Source organism: Salvelinus fontinalis, chromosome 3 (genome assembly GCF_029448725.1).
Source record: "Salvelinus fontinalis isolate EN_2023a chromosome 3, ASM2944872v1, whole genome shotgun sequence".
Lineage (NCBI taxonomy): Eukaryota > Metazoa > Chordata > Actinopteri > Salmoniformes > Salmonidae > Salvelinus > Salvelinus fontinalis.
In genome coordinates, this window is record NC_074667.1 from 19996312 (window position 1) to 20012934 (window position 16623).

General features: G+C 41.8%; 1 protein-coding gene across 2 annotated transcripts in view; it reads right to left on the minus strand.

The window, feature by feature from the left end:
• LOC129840720 (E3 ubiquitin-protein ligase RNF182-like) overlaps positions 1-15308 on the minus strand; it is a 34731-nt gene extending 19423 nt beyond the window's left edge. The window contains exon 1 of one of the 2 annotated variants that reach the window (XM_055908849.1): positions 15010-15308. The gene's annotated coding sequence lies outside the window, so the exon portion shown is untranslated. The remainder of the gene's footprint in view (positions 1-15009) is intronic. The other variant, XM_055908839.1, reaches the window with a different exon arrangement.
• Positions 15309-16623: the final 1315 nt, after the last annotated feature.

A 16623-nucleotide genomic window follows, 5' to 3' on the forward strand; every position in this document is an offset into this window, starting at 1 on the left:
AGTGGGAGGACCACACAACATATCGTTGCATGACTCCAAGTTTACATCGATATGATGGTTATCATATCAATACTTACTTATCAACGCCATGTCTCGCATAATTAATTTAACTGACAAGAAAAGGTCTGACCATGTCGAACAAACAAATTGTCTTTCTGCATTTGTACATTTGTAGCGGCATATCCTGTTTCCATCAGCCCGGTCGTTACTTTTTTCATGCATCAGGTAATTCGCCCCCATTAAATGGTTGGATAGAAACCTGGTTATTTTTACAAGAATGTCATCAAGTCTTAGGCACATTTTTGTAATTTCAATAAACATTTAGTCTAGTTATTGTCAAAATGAAAACAGTGGGCCATTTTAGTCAACTAAATGTCATTTTATTTTAGTCACATTTTTATTGCCTCATTAATCTATAGTAAACATAAATAGCTGACTTCCATGTGCACAAACATACAGAGCAGTGTCCTACCAGCATATTTTTCTGCATAACATCCTGTTCTCTTCCCAACAGCAAAAATATAACATACACTATATAAACAAAAGCATATGGACACCCCTTCAAATTAGTGGATTTGGCTATTTCTGACAGGTGTATACAATCAAGCACACAGCCATGCAATCTCCATAGACAAGCATTGGCAGTAGAATGGCTTTACTGAAGAGCTCAGTGACTTTCAACTAGGCACAGTCATAGGATGCCACCTTTCCAACAAGCCAGTTCGTCAAATTTCTGCCCTGCTAGAGCTGCCCCGGGCAACTGTAAGTGCTGTTGTCTTTGACAATATTTAGGGCCTTCCTCTGACCGCCTGGTGTAGAGGTCCTGGATGGCACGGAGCTTGGCCCAAGTGATGTACTGGGCCGAATGCACCCTCTGAAGTGCCTTGCGGTCCAAGGCCAAGGAGTTGCCATACCAGGCAGTGATGCAACCAGTCAGGATGCTCTCGATGGTGAAGCTGTAGAACCTTTTGAGGATCTGAGGACACATGTTGGGGCGGCAGGGTAGCCTAGTGGTTAGAGCGTTGGACTAGTAACCGGAAGGTTGCAAGTTCAAATCCCCGAGCTGACAAGGTACAAATCTGTCGTTCTGCCCCTGAACAGGCAGTTAACCCACTGTTCCTAGGCCGTCATTGAAAATAAGAATTTGTTCTTAACTGACTTGCCTAGTTAAATAAAGATAAAAAATAAATGTCAAATCTTTTCAGTCTCCTGAGTGGGAATAGGCTTTATCGTGCCCTCTTCATGACTGTCTTGGTGTGTTTGGACCATGTTAGTTTGTTTGTGTAGTCCACAATCATCTCCTTTGTCTTGATCACATTGAGGCAGAAGTTGTTACCCAGGCACCACACGGCCAAGTCTCTGAACTCCTCCCTATAGGCTATCTCATCATTATCGGTGATCAGTAACTTTCACTGTTGTGCCGTTGGCAAAATGAATGATGGTGTTGGAGTCGTGCCTGGCCATGCAGTCATGGGTGAACAGGGAGTTCAGGAGGGGACTGAGCATGCTTCGCTGAGGGGCCTCCGTGTTGAGGATCAGCATGGCAGATGTGTTGTTACCTACCCTTACCACCTGGGGGCAGGCCCGTCAGGAAGTCCAGGATCCAGTTGCAGAGGGAGGTGTTTAGTCACAGGGTCCTTAGCTTGGTGATGAGCTTTGAGGGCACTATGGTGTTGTACGCTGAGCTGTAGTCAATGAATAGCACTCTCACATAGGTGTTCCTTTTGTCCAGGTGAGAAAGGGCAGTGTGGAGTGCAATAGAGATTGCATCAGCTGTGGATCTGTTGGGGCGGTATGAAAATTGGAGTGGGTCTAGGGTTTCTGTGATAATGGTGTTAATGTGAGCCATGACCAGCCTTTCAAAGCACTTCATGGCTACAGACGTGAGTGCTACGGGTCGGTCGTCATTTAGTCAGGTTACCTTAGTGTTCTTGGGCACAGAGACAATGGTGGTCTGCTTGAAACATGTTGGTATTACAGACTCAGCTCGCGGCTGGGCATCCCTTTGTAGTCTGTAATAGTTTGCAAGTCTTGACACATCCGACGAGCGTCGGAGCCGGTGTAGTACTATTCAATCTTAGTCCTGTATTGACGCTTTGCCTGTTTGATGGTTCGTCTGAGTGCATAGCGGGATTTCTCATAAGCTTCCGGGTTAGTGTCCCGCTCCTTGAAAGCAGCAGATCTACCCTTTAGCTCAGTGCAGATGTTGCTTGTGGGCACAGAGACTATGGCTTCTGGTTGGGGTATGAACGTACGGTCACTGTGGAGAGGACGTCATCAATGCACTTATTGATGAAGCCAGTGACTGATGTGGTGCACTCCTCAATGCCATTGGAAGAATCAAATATGGCTTCTGGTTGGGGTATATGGCTTCTGGTTGGGGTATGAACGTACAGTCACAGTGGGGATGACGTCATCAATGCACTTATTGTTGAAGCCAGTGACTGATGTGGTGCACTCCTCAATGCCATTGGAAGAATCACGGAACATATTCCAGTCTGTGCTAGCAAAACAGTCCTGTAGCTTAGCATCTGCGTCATCTGACCACTTCTTTTTTTTAAACAGATTTAAGTTTTCCTGCATTAAAGTCCCCAGCCACTAGGAGCGCCACCTCTGGATAAGCGTTTTCCTGTTTCCTTGTGGCCTCATTGAGTGCTTGGTCTTGTAAGTTAACCTTAGGATCTACATTATATGCCAAAAATGATGCTTTGTTAATTTTAGTACAGCCTTGTAACTTAAGCTTTATCGCTTGTATTTGAATCCATTAATTTAAAAAAGTTATTAAATAATACTTGCTTTGATATTTCCTTCTCATAACCATTCCTTGATCTTAGTCAGTTAAACGTATAATACTTGATTGCAGATGGTTTTACTATAATGCTAAATGGAGTCAGATAATTTATTTAATATACTTAACATACCTTAACATGTTAACATATTATTGCATATTCTTATCACGAGTCGCATGCGAGGTATCAATAATATACACATCAAAGATTACCCCACTACACTTACATGCTGACCACACCGCTCACGTCGCGTGCTCGAGCGTTGCAAAATAGATTTACACATACATGTTATTCAATGATTGCACCCACTCTGCTCACGAGCATCTGCGTAGCCAAGCGCTAAAGCAGAACTTGGTTCTATTTGTGACGCTTGACGCACTGCAAGTCCCGCCTCTCCCATCTCATCATTGGTTTTACCAAGCTAGCTAGCTAGCTAAATATCCATGAATGTTTAATGTTTTTCGACCTGTCCCCAAATGAATATATTTGGTTCAGAGTTTTTTTTATATTTCAACCTGCGTGTCCTGATCGCGTCTGGTGTGGGTGGACAAAATCAACATGCGCGTGATGGCGAACGCACGTGCGCGAGTGGTCAAGTCAGCACGTAAGAATGTGGACTAAGAGTATATGTATTAAGATTGTTTCACAAACACACTGGGAGTAGGCTATATGTATTTATTTGAATCAAAACTGAAATCAAATCCTCCAGGCCACTGAAATTGAGTCTCACTAGGCCATTATTGTATCCCACTAGAACTCTTTGTGAAACAGAGAAACTAAGCGACAAACAGCAACAGTTAACTCTACCCAATGCTGTGGGAACTGTGAATATCATGCTACCACACAGAGACAGATACTACTGTTTGAGGAACCCAGAGAAAATAGACCACTGGTGTTGTGTGCATATCCCCAGGATTTCTATTGACTTCAACTCAGTAGAAAATTGAGCTCTTCTCGTGGCCTTTAATAATTTCCACTTGGTGTCAGTTTGATTCTTTGCATAATCATTAACACACTTGCTGACATAGCATAGTGTCACGGCCGTCGAAAGAACTGGACCAAAGCGCAGCGTGGTGAGCGTACATATTCCTTTTATTTAGAATGACGCTGACAAAACAATAAACAATAACAAAACGACCGTGAAGCTTAAGGGCATATAGTGCCACAAACAAAGACAACTTCCCACACAGTAAGGAGGGAAAAGGGCTACCTAAGTATGGTTCCCAATCAGAGACAACGATAGACAGCTATCCCTGATTGAGAACCATACCCGGCCAAAACATAGAAGTACAAAAACATAGAAAATAGAACATAGAATGCCCACCCAAATCACACGCTGACCAAACCCAAAATAGAGACATAAAAAGCTCTCTAAGGTCAGGGCATGACACATAGTGTGTTTCCCTATCTGACAGCGGACAATAAATCCAGGGTGGGTTGTAAATCAACTGGTGGGGGAGGCATCACTGTTCACTAGATGTAGAATTATAAGGAAGACAATAGCCAACAGTCTCATTTAATGGATCTCGATAACAAAAGTAAACAGGCTATCATATGGCAAAGCAAATAAACCCATAAGCAGGACAGGCCTACCATATCCTTAATTGAATGTCAGCTTGTCAAGCAGTATTGCTTTTAATGCTAGCCTATTTATGCATTTTGTAGTAAACAAAGAAACAGCAAATAATCTCATAGAACATTTCACACTCGTATGCATTGACTTTTTTCAAATGTTGTTGTGTCACAGCCTGCATTTAAAATGGATTAAATGTAGTATTTATTTTCACTGGCCTACACACAATACCCTATATTTTTTACACATTTATTAAAAATGAAAAGCTGAAATGTCTTGAGTCAATAAGTATTCCAGCCCTTTGTTATGGCAATCCTAAATTAGTTCAAGAGTACAAATTTTCTTAAGTCACATAAATTGCATGGACTCACTCTGTGTGCAATAATAGTGTTTAACATGATTTTTGAATGACTACCTCTGTACCCCACACATACAATTATCTGTAACTCAGCTGCCGGAGAGGAAGGAAACCACTCAGGGATTTCACCATTAAGCCAATGGTGACTTTAAAACAGTGGCTGTGACAGGAGAAAACTGAGGATGGATCAAAAACATCATTGTTACACCACAATACTAACCAGAGTGAAAATATTCCAAAACATGTATCCTGTTAGTAACAAGGTACTAAAGTAATACTGCAAAAAATGTGGCAAGGCAATTAACTTTTTGTCCTCAATACAAAGTGTTTATAAAGGTTTTATACTGTTGGGAGTTGTTTTCTAGGAAATTTAGAATTAGCTAACATATGAAATTGTTTTATATCATTTAGCTATTTGATTTAGAGTTTTAGGACCCCTTTAGGTGTAAAAATATATATATATATAAAGTATCAAATATTGAATTTGGCCTTGAGTAATAAGAGTTCCTCTGTCCAGTGTCTTTTGCACATCTTAAAATCTTTTCTTTTTATTGGCCAGTCTGAGATATGGCTTTTTCTTTGCAACTCTGCCTAGAAGCCAGTATCCCGGAGTCGCCTCTTCACTGTTGACATTGAGACTGGTGTTTTGCTGGTACTTTTTAATGAAGCTGCTAGTTGAGGACTTGTGAGGCGTCTGTTTCTCAAACTAGACACTTGTCCTCTTGCTCAGTTTTTCACCGGGGCCTCCCACTCTTTCTATTCTGGTTCTGTGAAGGGAGTAGTACACAGCGTTGTACCAGATCTTCAGTTTCTTGGCAATTTCTCGTATGGAACAGCCTTCATTTCTCAGAACAAGAATAGACTGACAAGTTTCAGAAGAAAGTTCTTTGTTTCTGGTCATTTTGAGCCTGTAATTGAACCCACAAATGCTGATGCTCCAGATACTCAACTAGTTTAAATCAGAAAAACAGTTTTCAGCTGTGATAACATAATTGCAAAAGGTTTTTCTAAAGATCAATTAACCTTTTAAAATTATAAACTTGGATTAGCTAACACAACGTGCCATTGGAACACAGGAGTGATGGTTGCTGATAATGGGCTTCTGTACGTATGTAGATGTAGATATTCCATAAAAAATCTGCCGTTTCCAGCTACAATAGTCATTTATAACATTAACAATGTCTACACTGTCTTTCTGATCAATTTTATGTTATTTTAATGGACATAAAATGTGCTTTTCTTTAAAAAACAAGGACATTTCTAAGTGACCCCAAACTTTTGAACGGTAGTGTATGTATCTTTTTTTTTAACCCCATTTTTCTCCCAAATTTTGATCTTGTCTCATAGCCCCAACAGACTCGGGAGGCAAAGGTCGAGTCATGCGTCCTCTGAAACATGACCCGCCAAACCGTGCTTCTTAACACCTGCGCGCTTAACCCGGAAGCCAGCTGCACCAATGTGTCGGAGGAAACGCCGTTCACCTGACAGCCTGCAGGCGCCCGGCCCGCCACAAGGAGTCGCTAGAGCGCGATGAGCCAAGTAAAGCCCCCCTGGCCAAACCCTCCCCTTATTCAGACGACGCTGGGCCAATTGTGCATCACCCTATGGGACCCCCGATCACGGCCAGTTGTGATACAGTCCTGGATCAATCTCGGGTCTGTAGTGACATTTCTAGCACTGCGATGCAGTGCCTTAGACTGCTGCGCCACTCGGGAGGCCCTTAATAATATCAGCTGAGAAATAAATATAGTAGCAGTAGAAGGCTGGGATCCTCCTCTTTTTAATGGCAACTATCAAAACTCTGCTTTCGCACAGGATTGCATATAGGAATGTTTGGGCTTATAAGAACACGTATTTCACTTCATGCATCGACCACTGTTTGAGGAGCATGCAGCCTCATGGATAGAACGTTTGGAGTGTAGCATAAGGTAACCAGTCCATCCAGTATGCATGATACAGTCCACACTCAAAGGCGATTGCTCTACCAAAGACATCTTAAATCTAGGTTGTTATTTTTGTAATGTTTTTCTGCCATGTGTAATATGCTGTAGGCTATTAAATCAAAATGAAATCACATTTTATTGGTCGCGTACACATATTTTGCAGATGTTATCGCAGGTGCAGTGAAATGATTATGTTTCTAGCTCCAACAGCAGTAATACCTAACAATAAAAACAATAAACACAAATGTAAAAAATTTAAAGAAAGAAGGCTATGTATAGTATACATGGCATAATCATTTAAATCAGCTTATTTTGGGGCCTTGGGCTCATATATAGACCTATGTGTTTGCATATGCTCTAATACGTGTATGGGTGTTTTGAATTAACCATCACCTTAGAAAGTGCTGTCCATTTCCTTGTGTTTGGCTTTGAAACAACATCCACAACGACCATGTTTTCCACTCAATTTCAACCTGTTGTTGAACCTCTTTCTTCAAATTGATCATCACAGTGAGGTGAGTTTTAAAAGCATCATACTGTTTTGATTATGTGTTTGATGTGATTTTCGATAGCATTTGCATTGATGTCAGAGTGGTTAGAGGGACAAAAGCGCTGAGTACCAGGCCATTAGTGACCTGACGGTTGTTAGCGAGTTGGGTACTACCAACGCATGTTCAGAGTGCATAAGAGGAGATTACTGTGACTCAACGGTTATGTGGAATTTGACTGCGGTCATGACTTATAACTGGAATGACAATGATATTCTATACCAGGGTTCCCGAACTGGCGGCCCCACAAGTTTTCTGAGCAAAAAAGTCAAACAAAAAAAACATATATTTTTATTGTTGGACATAAAACACCTCTAAAGTGATTTTACTTTTGGAAATCTGTTCCAAAGTATTCCCACACATAATAGAGATGATGTGATTGTATACAAATGTAAGTTGATCATATAACAGTATATTAAAAATATTGGTATTTCAGTACTGTATAATACGATGGAGCTAATTCACTATGAATCTAAAAATATAGCCCAATAACTTCCTTCCTACTTTGTAAAGTATACAGAAACATAAGCACACTTGGCACTGAACCGTGAAATACTATCCATACTGTATGAGACAGACACTTGTCTTTTCTTGTTTCTAATTTTAGACACAGCAAAAATCTTGATTTGATGGGATCGGACAGGTCGATATATTGCACCTGGGAATAGTGGTGGTCAAGTCAACCACTCCACTCTTTGCATTAACGGTCTGACTGACAGTGAAACCTGTTCGATTAGGTTGCTTTTCTTTTCTTACAGTGTCAGAGTAGCATTGCCACACACTTTGAGCAAATTGACAGTCAATATAACGCTGAGCTGCTTTCAAGTATAAGACATGCAGTAAAAGTGCATTGTTTTACAGATGTTGGATCTTAATTTGACCCCCATTGTCGCAGGAGGAAAATAACCTGGCAGCAGGAGGATTTGAAGAAATATTTAGAATTGCCACCAGGGGGCAGCTGGAAGCGGTGTTTGCAGTACCGTACCTACATTATACCTTATGTAGGCTATGTGCATTGTGAATTCTTATGTGTATTATAATGATTTGACATATTTGTAGGGGGTACATGTATTTTTCATAGGGAAAATCTGTTTGTTTAGATTGTTATATGTTGAAGGCAAGCAAAAGGCAGAATAAATTATTGGTTACCTCAGTGCCTGTGTGGTCCTTCGGTTACAGCTGCTTACCCCGGCACACATATGCCAGAGTTGGCATGGGTTCGAATACGGCCCACTGCCGTTTGACTCATAAGATTAATGTCTATTTTTGACGCATTAATTCCGCGTGGTTAGAGGGTTAAATTCCGTGTGGTTACAGGGTTAAAACAGAAAATATGTTTAAAATATAGAAGCAGTTAAATATAGCCCAACTTAAAAATGGGTATGATTTCTTTGATAGACTACACTATCGACTTTACTACTTTTGTCACGACTTCCGCCGAAGTTGGCTCCCCTGCCTGTTCGGGCGGTGCTCGGTGGTCGTCGTCACCGTCCTACTAGCCGCCACCGATCCCTTTTTCGTTTGTCTGGATGTGTTTTCTGATTATTTGCACCTGTGGTTTTTTTGTTACGTAATGAGCTTCCCTATATTTAGGAGTTTGACCCGCCCTTGTTTTGTGCAGGATTGTTTTTTGTTACGTGCGTTGTATGTTGGGTTGTTGCAAGTGTTTTTCTGCGCCCTGTATGTTCGGGCTTCATATTTTGTTAAGCAGTAAAAGGAATATTTTTTTCCAAGCGGCTCTCTCTCTGCGTCTGATTCTTTTCACACCCTTTGACGATCGTGACAACTTTGGATTATCAGGCAGTTAGATCACATATTTTATCACGAATAACTACACTCAGACTAGCCTGCTACACTTTTATACACTCTCCTACTAGAATACCACAGTATATGCAAATATATATATATATTTCACCTTTATTTAACCAGGTAGGCAAGTTGAGAACAAGTTCTCATTTACAACTGCGACCTGGCCAAGATAAAGCAAAGCAGTTCGACAGATATAACAACACAGAGTTACACATGGAGTAAAACAAACATACAGTCAATAATACAGTAGAAAAATAAGTCTATATACAATGTGAGCAAATGAGGTGAGATAAGGGAGGTAAAGGCAATAAATAGGCCATGGTGGTGAAGTAAATACAATATGGCAATTAAAACACTGGAATGGTATATTTGACAGTAGATGAGTGTGCAAAGTAGAAATACTGAAGTGCAAAGGAGCAAAATAAATAAATAAATAAATACATTAGGGGAAGAGGTAGTTGTTTGGGCTATTTATAGATGGGCTATGTACAGGTGCAGTGATCTGTGAGCTGCTCTGACAGCTGGTGCTTAAAACTAGTGAGGGAGATAAGTGTTTCCAGTTTCAGAGATTTTTGTAGTTTGTTCCAGTCATTGGCAGCAGATAACTGGAAGGAGAGGCTGCCAAAGGAGGAATTATTTTATCCCAAGTGTTTATCCCTTACTTCAACCATACATTTATTTCTTAATCAAAAAATATAGCTATAAAAAATTATCTTATGACTGGATAGATAAATAAAGTAAGGAAACAGGGATGGAAGTCCTAATGGATCGAGGATTTAAAGGGGGTTAAGTTGGACAGATTGGTATGATAATGAAATGAACGTATTGTTGAAGGGAGGTTGAAGGAGGATGGGTGTGTGTGTCTGTATTAGGGTTGAATATTTTCTCTGTATTTTACAAATGGTCTATCCTGAGAATATATCACTTCTCTCCCGGTTAACCAAGGAATTTTCCACAAAAACCAGAAGTGTCATTCAAAAGCATTATAAAACATAGAAATATGTGTGGATTTGATTAGGGCTTTGATTGGCATGAAAATTGAAACCTAATGTTATCTGAGCCTGATTAACCATATATTAAATACATTTTATGAGCCCTACATTAACAACATTTAATGACCCCAAATGATTGTGACATTATCCAATACATATATACAGGTACAGGTTACTGCACATTACGCACAACAAAAGAACATGAAATCCCATAGATGTAGTTAGTTATATGCTGTCATGACTCTCCTGCGAGGATCCAAAAGATCAGGTTACAGTGGATCAGCTCTGCAGAGAGAGAGCTCTGCAGAGCTGGAATGTGCTGTGTGTAGAGAGAGAGTCTTGCCTAAAAACGTTAACATAAAACAATGGACATTGAAACAATATTTCTAACAAAGAATGTTGAGAATGATGACAGATGGAATAAGGGAAATTAATGTCTATTTTGTGATGTCATTACTATTATCAGAAAGACATTATAACGGGAACATTGTAACTTTAAGAGCTTTCACACATTATATATCAGATGTACATCTAAATGTTGTAAACCTTATATGATTTAAATATGAAACTATTTTTGAAAAGATAGAAATGTGATTTTAGTCTTCTAATGAGATAATGTTTTCTCATGTCTGTTGCATACTAAGACACGCCACTAATGACGTCAGAGTTCGTGTCAACATGATGGAACCACCTTTCAGGCCAGAGTGCTTAAAAGGACTCGCTGAGAATGTAAATACAGACCAGAGAACGTAAGGATGTGGTCCACACAACATTTCAGATGTCATACCCTCTAAGTGTTTGTTTAACTTTTTGGAAAAGTGGTCAAAGTAGCTGATTTATGGCAAGTGACATTGTTTACAGTGAATGTTGGACGTCATGATGTCACAATGGGGAGCTTTAGAATGTTGAAAGAAGGGTCATTAAAGTGAATGAAAAAAATGGTTTAAAAAGTATAAAAGATATCAAAAAGTTAAATGAAAGCACACTATTCCAGATCATAATACACTTTTTAAAGTTTGAATGGCGTTTCCAGCTTAAACGGTGTAAGAAGAGTAGTGTGCAGAATAATAATAATAAGATGAAGTGTGACAAAGATTTTAAGTCGGGAATTTGCTTCGCAAGTCTCATCTAATAATTTAAAATGACGTGCCTATGTATCATCAGTAATAATAGTATTCTTAGTGCTTGCTAGAGCATTATTAACTGCCGTAGCGCAGTGGTCTACGCGGCGCGCTCCAGCTCCGAGCCTCATGAGTTTGCGCCCAGTGCTGGCAATCTAGTGACAAGCCTGAGCCTACATTAGGCCCACAAGTTAATTGCATTTATTTAAATATTTTCAAGAAGTTAAATGAATAGTGTGATTTACACATCAGAGAAAAATTTCTTAGCTCAACTAAATCGTCTTTGGATAGGCTCAAATGTATAAACATATTGACAGCTTTACGAAATTAAATATCAAAGCCACACAATACAGGCTTTCAATCCACACCAAAGACCATAACTAAATCAACAAAATATACATAACCTAACTATAAAACGTGGGCGAGCATCCACGAGTATCCACACTGGACAAAAGTTTATCGTTCTACAGTAGGCCTACATCTGTCAATCAACTGATGGCCTAAATCAATTTAGCCAGGGAAACACAAACAAATCAAATCAAATTATTCACATGCTTACTCACAAGCCCTTAATCACACCTTTCATTTTGTGCCAATGGATAGGCTAATGGGTAGCCTACAGAATGTAGCCTGTTGGAATATAGCCAAATAACAAGGGGCTTATTGCAAACATCGATGGTACTAGATTAATGCTGGCTGACGGCTCTGGCAGGTCATGGCTGGCTGACGGCTCTGGCAGGTCATGGCTGGCTGACGGCTCTGGCAGGTCATGGCTGGCTGGCGGCTCTGGCAGGTCATGGCTGGCTGGCGGCTCTGGCAGATCCTGGCTGGCGGGCGGCTCTAGCAGCTCCTGGCTGGCTGGTGGCTCTGGCAGCTCCTGTCTGGTGGGCGGCTCTGGCAGCTCCTGTCTGGCGGGCGGCTCTGGCGGCTCCTGTCTAGCGGACGGCTCTGGCGGCTCCTGACTGACGGACGGCTCTAGCGGCTCCTGACTGACGGACGGCTCTAGCGGCTCCTGACTGACGGACGGCTCTGAAGGCTCAGGACAGACGGGCGGCTTTGAAGGCTCAGGACAGACGGGCGGCTCAGACGGCGCTGGGCAGACGGGCAGTTCAGACGGCGCTGGACAGACGGGCAGTGCAGACGGCGCTGGGCAGACGGCAGACTCTGGCCGGCTGAGGCGCACAGTAGGCCTAGTGCGTGGTGCCGGAACTGGTGGTACCGGGCTAAGGACACGCAACTTAAGGCTAGTGTGGGGAGCAGCAATAGGGCGCACAGGGCTCTGGAGACGCACAGGAGGCTTGGTGCGTGGTGCCGGAACTGGTGGTACCGGGCTGGAGACACGCACCACAGGGCGAGTGCGTGGAGGAGGAACAGGGCTCTGGAGACACACTGGAAGCCTGGTGCGTGGTGTTGGCACTGGTGGTACTGGGCTGGAGCGGGGAGGTGGCGCCGGATATACCGGACCGTGAAGGCGTACTGGCTCCCTTGAGCACCGAGCCTGCCCAACCTTACCTGGTTGAATGCTCCCCGTAGCCTGGGCTGTGTTGGCGAACCGGGGACACCATGCGTAAGGCTGGTGCCATGTATGCCGGCCCGAGGAGATGCACTGGAGACCAGACGCGTTGAGCCGGCTTCATGGCACCTGGCTCAATGCTCAATCTAGCCCGGCCGATACGTGGAGGTGGAATGTACCGCACCGGGCTAAGCACACGTGCAGGAGACATCGTGCGCTTTACCGCATAACACAGTGTCTGCCCGTACTTTCGCTCTCCATGGTAAGCTCGGGGAGTTGGCGCAGGTCTCCTACCTGACTTCGCCACACTCCCTTGTAGCCCCCCCCCCCCCCCCCCAAGAAATTTTTGGGCTTGACTCTCAGGCTTCCGTGCTAGCCGCGTACCTTCATAACGCCGGTTCCCTTTCGCAGCTGCCTCCGCTCTCCTAGCTGCCTCCACCTGTTCCCATGGAAGGCGATCCCTTCCAGACAGGATCTCCTCCCATGTGTAGCAACCTTTTCCGTCCAACACATCCTCCCAAGTCCATTCCTCCTGACATCGCTGCTCCTGCCGCTTACCACGCTGCCTGGTCCGAGTGTGGTGGGTGATTCTGTAACGCTCGTCTTTAGGTGGAAGAGAGGAGGACCAAGGCGCAGCGTGGTGAATGTTCATGATGTCGAATTTTAATGATATCCAACAAAAAAGAACACTGACAAAATACAAAATAACAAAACGATGTGAACAGACCTGAACTTGAGAACATAAAACATGAACGCACGAACAGGTAGGAACAAACGAACGAACGAAATGAAACAGTACCGTGTGGTGAAACAAACACAGACACAGCAACAATCACCCACAAACAAACAGTGAGAACAGCCTACCTTAATATGGTTCTCAATCAGAGGAAACGTAAAACACCTGCCCCTGATTTAGAACCATATCAGGCTAATGCAATGAACCCAACATAGAAACACATAACATAGAATGCCCACCCAGCTCACATCCTGACCAACTAAACAAGGCTAAACAAAGGAAATAAGGTCAGGAACGTGACACCTATACTGTATGTGCACACTGAACGTAGCGTGCCAAATTGCTAGAGCACCCCAGGCCGCATTTGAACTTCCTCATTTGAATTTCCTGGTACAGTAGGAAAATCCTCAGTGACAAAAGAGTGATCAAGTTAAGAGCTAACATCTGTAGATTTGTAGCGTGTTGATTCACAACATTGTGAGACATGTACTGTTGGACCTATATACATTCATCAAATTCACTTTCAAAATAGTTGTATATAAAGCTGCTATAAATAAAAGAATCAATAATTCAGTGATTTACTGAGTCCACCCTCTCCCCCAACACATTGTTTCAAATAATGACACTTAAAATGGTTTAAAACGGTTTCAGATACTCTAGTTATTGGGGATACATTTTTCAAACCTGTCCAAGTATTTACATAAATACCTGTTGACATTTCTCTAAGATATTGCACTTTTTATATTTAACCATGTTAAAACAATTTAGGCACTACTGAAACTACTACTTTGTGATTGAAAACATGTCCAATGAAGGCTTATGAAGATTTAAAACAATAGCCTATTCTAATTAGGTGGGCATGTCTGTCAAAATTGTACAATCCGACACCCAGTTTTGATCAGAAGCAAGCTTCTGGAACTCCTGTTGCAACATAATTTCACTATAGTCACTTCAGGAGATTTTAAAACGCCTTTTAAAATGGACCCCATATTTAGTTTTGGCAACTAAACTGACCAGACTGATTCTAACCTATTGATAGGCTACATATTTATTTCAGCATAAACACGTTTTACAGAAGTTGTTGTTGCTGTGGCTGTTTTTATTAGCCTGTTGTGTTGCATAAATTAATGCATTATAATTCCCAACAAGAAAAACAAATGGAAGCCCTGTATATTTGGAGTAGGCTGTATTTGAAAAGCCTAGTTTGAATACAATCTTAATATCATTCACATAGTGGTCCTTTGTAGCTCAGTTGGTATAGCATGGTGCTAGTAACTTTGGGGTAGTGGGTTCGATTCCTGGGAACACCCTTTGTAAAATGTATGCACATATCACTTTAAGTCACTGGATAAAAGCATCTGCTAAATTACATATATTATACAACCTATACTCATAATAACCTATAGCACTATAATAGAAAATGTACATGTATTTGTTAGATAGAACATAGGCCTATACTACTAGGTGTGACAATTTGTTATGCATATTGAAATTGAATATAACCCAGTTGCAACAAGCCTCATTTACATTCAGTAGCATACATTAGACTAATCCAACAATCAAATATCACCGCAGTTATGTGCACGCGCCTTTGATAGGAAAGTGTAGGACGAAAAACCTGGCTCACCGTATGACAGTCTTCCCAGTGTCTTCCCGTCAAGGTCCAAGGTAACCGAGGCTTATCGCCATCACATTTCTTCTTCCCTCGTTATCTAGTGTCGCGCCCTGTCGGTGAGTCACTGTGGATCTTGAGGTCCCATCTGCCCCTGTCGGACTGCTATCTCCCCTTCAATGCGGTAGCGCGAGCACCGTAGCATCAAGACCTGCACAGATTTATCTTCAGTGGTTGCTGTGGCAACAACACAAAGTGCAAGCTGCATGCAGCTGAGCTGCGCAAGACTCAACCGTCAAGCGTGGCTGTGGTCTGTTATGGCTGGAGACAGCAGAACCATTCAATTTCACTGTCAATCAGTGGTAGGCTGTATAAATCTTTGCATGAAAATATATGTTTTGTTTGCAATTTAAATGCTCATATCACAATTTGTTTTTGCCCAGGATATGTATATTGATGAATAAGCCTGTACACCAATAGCCTACACAGGGCAGTAACCAGGGTTAGAGTTTCAGACCTCACAAAAATTTCATTTTTGAAAGTTGGAAAAAAAATTGGAAGTTGAAGCTCATTTACTGCATTTCTATACAATTTATGAGTCATGCCCTTCATTAAAATTACACGTGACTGTTTGAGTCACATATCTCCTCTTATGCCCCCTGGATATACGTTGGTAGTACCCAACTCTCTAACGACCAGTGCATCATTTGTAAAACGGGGGGGGGGGGGGGGGGGGGGGAGACTAGACGCAGCAGACTAGACGACTAGTCTACTGTCTATGGTGGTGAAATGGACGGCACTCTCCAAGGTGCTGATTCATTCGAACACTTTAGACAACACTGCAGCATGCCCACATATTTGAGTGTAGCTGCAGGGCTTACACAAGTCCAAATTTTTCATAGCTTAATTTTCTAGACACTAGTGTACAGCAACAATTTCAGATGTTATATATATGGGGGACACAATCTTCCCAGCTCTGTAGATTCTGCTGTGAGGAGGCAGAGTCATTAGACCATTTATTTTGGTATTGTCCGCATGTAGCTCGTTTTTGGTCACAGGTCCAGGAATGTTTGAAGAATTGCAACATTTGCGTAGAACTAACGCTACAGATAGCAATAATGGGGGATTTGAAAAGCCATAGTCAATCAATCAATAATATAATTATTATTTTAGCAAAAATGTTTATTTTTAATTTACAATCCGTGGAAACTATGAGAATAGGAAGATTCAAATATTTTGTGAAGCATCACAGCACAGTTGAAAAATATATGGCAAATAAAAATCCGAAATGGATGATGTTGGAAGATAGATGGGAAAGGTTGAGTGGAGCTGAAGGGTGGGACTAATAACAAGATAAACAATGTAGGGCATACGGGATCTGTGAAATGTGTATAGGTGCGGAGCTATTGTGAAATAGCACAGTTACAAGTGGAAATCAAACTGGATGGACAACAGAAATAGAGGAAGGACTAAGAACAAACAAGAGAGAACTATTATAAAGTAGACTGTGTCTGTAAAATGTGTATAAGATGTATAAATTGAAGGTAAAAACAGAAATGTTTATCAGTTTACTCCAATTGGGGGATCGGTGGTAGGGTTTGCGGGGAATAATAACAAAGGTATACTCTT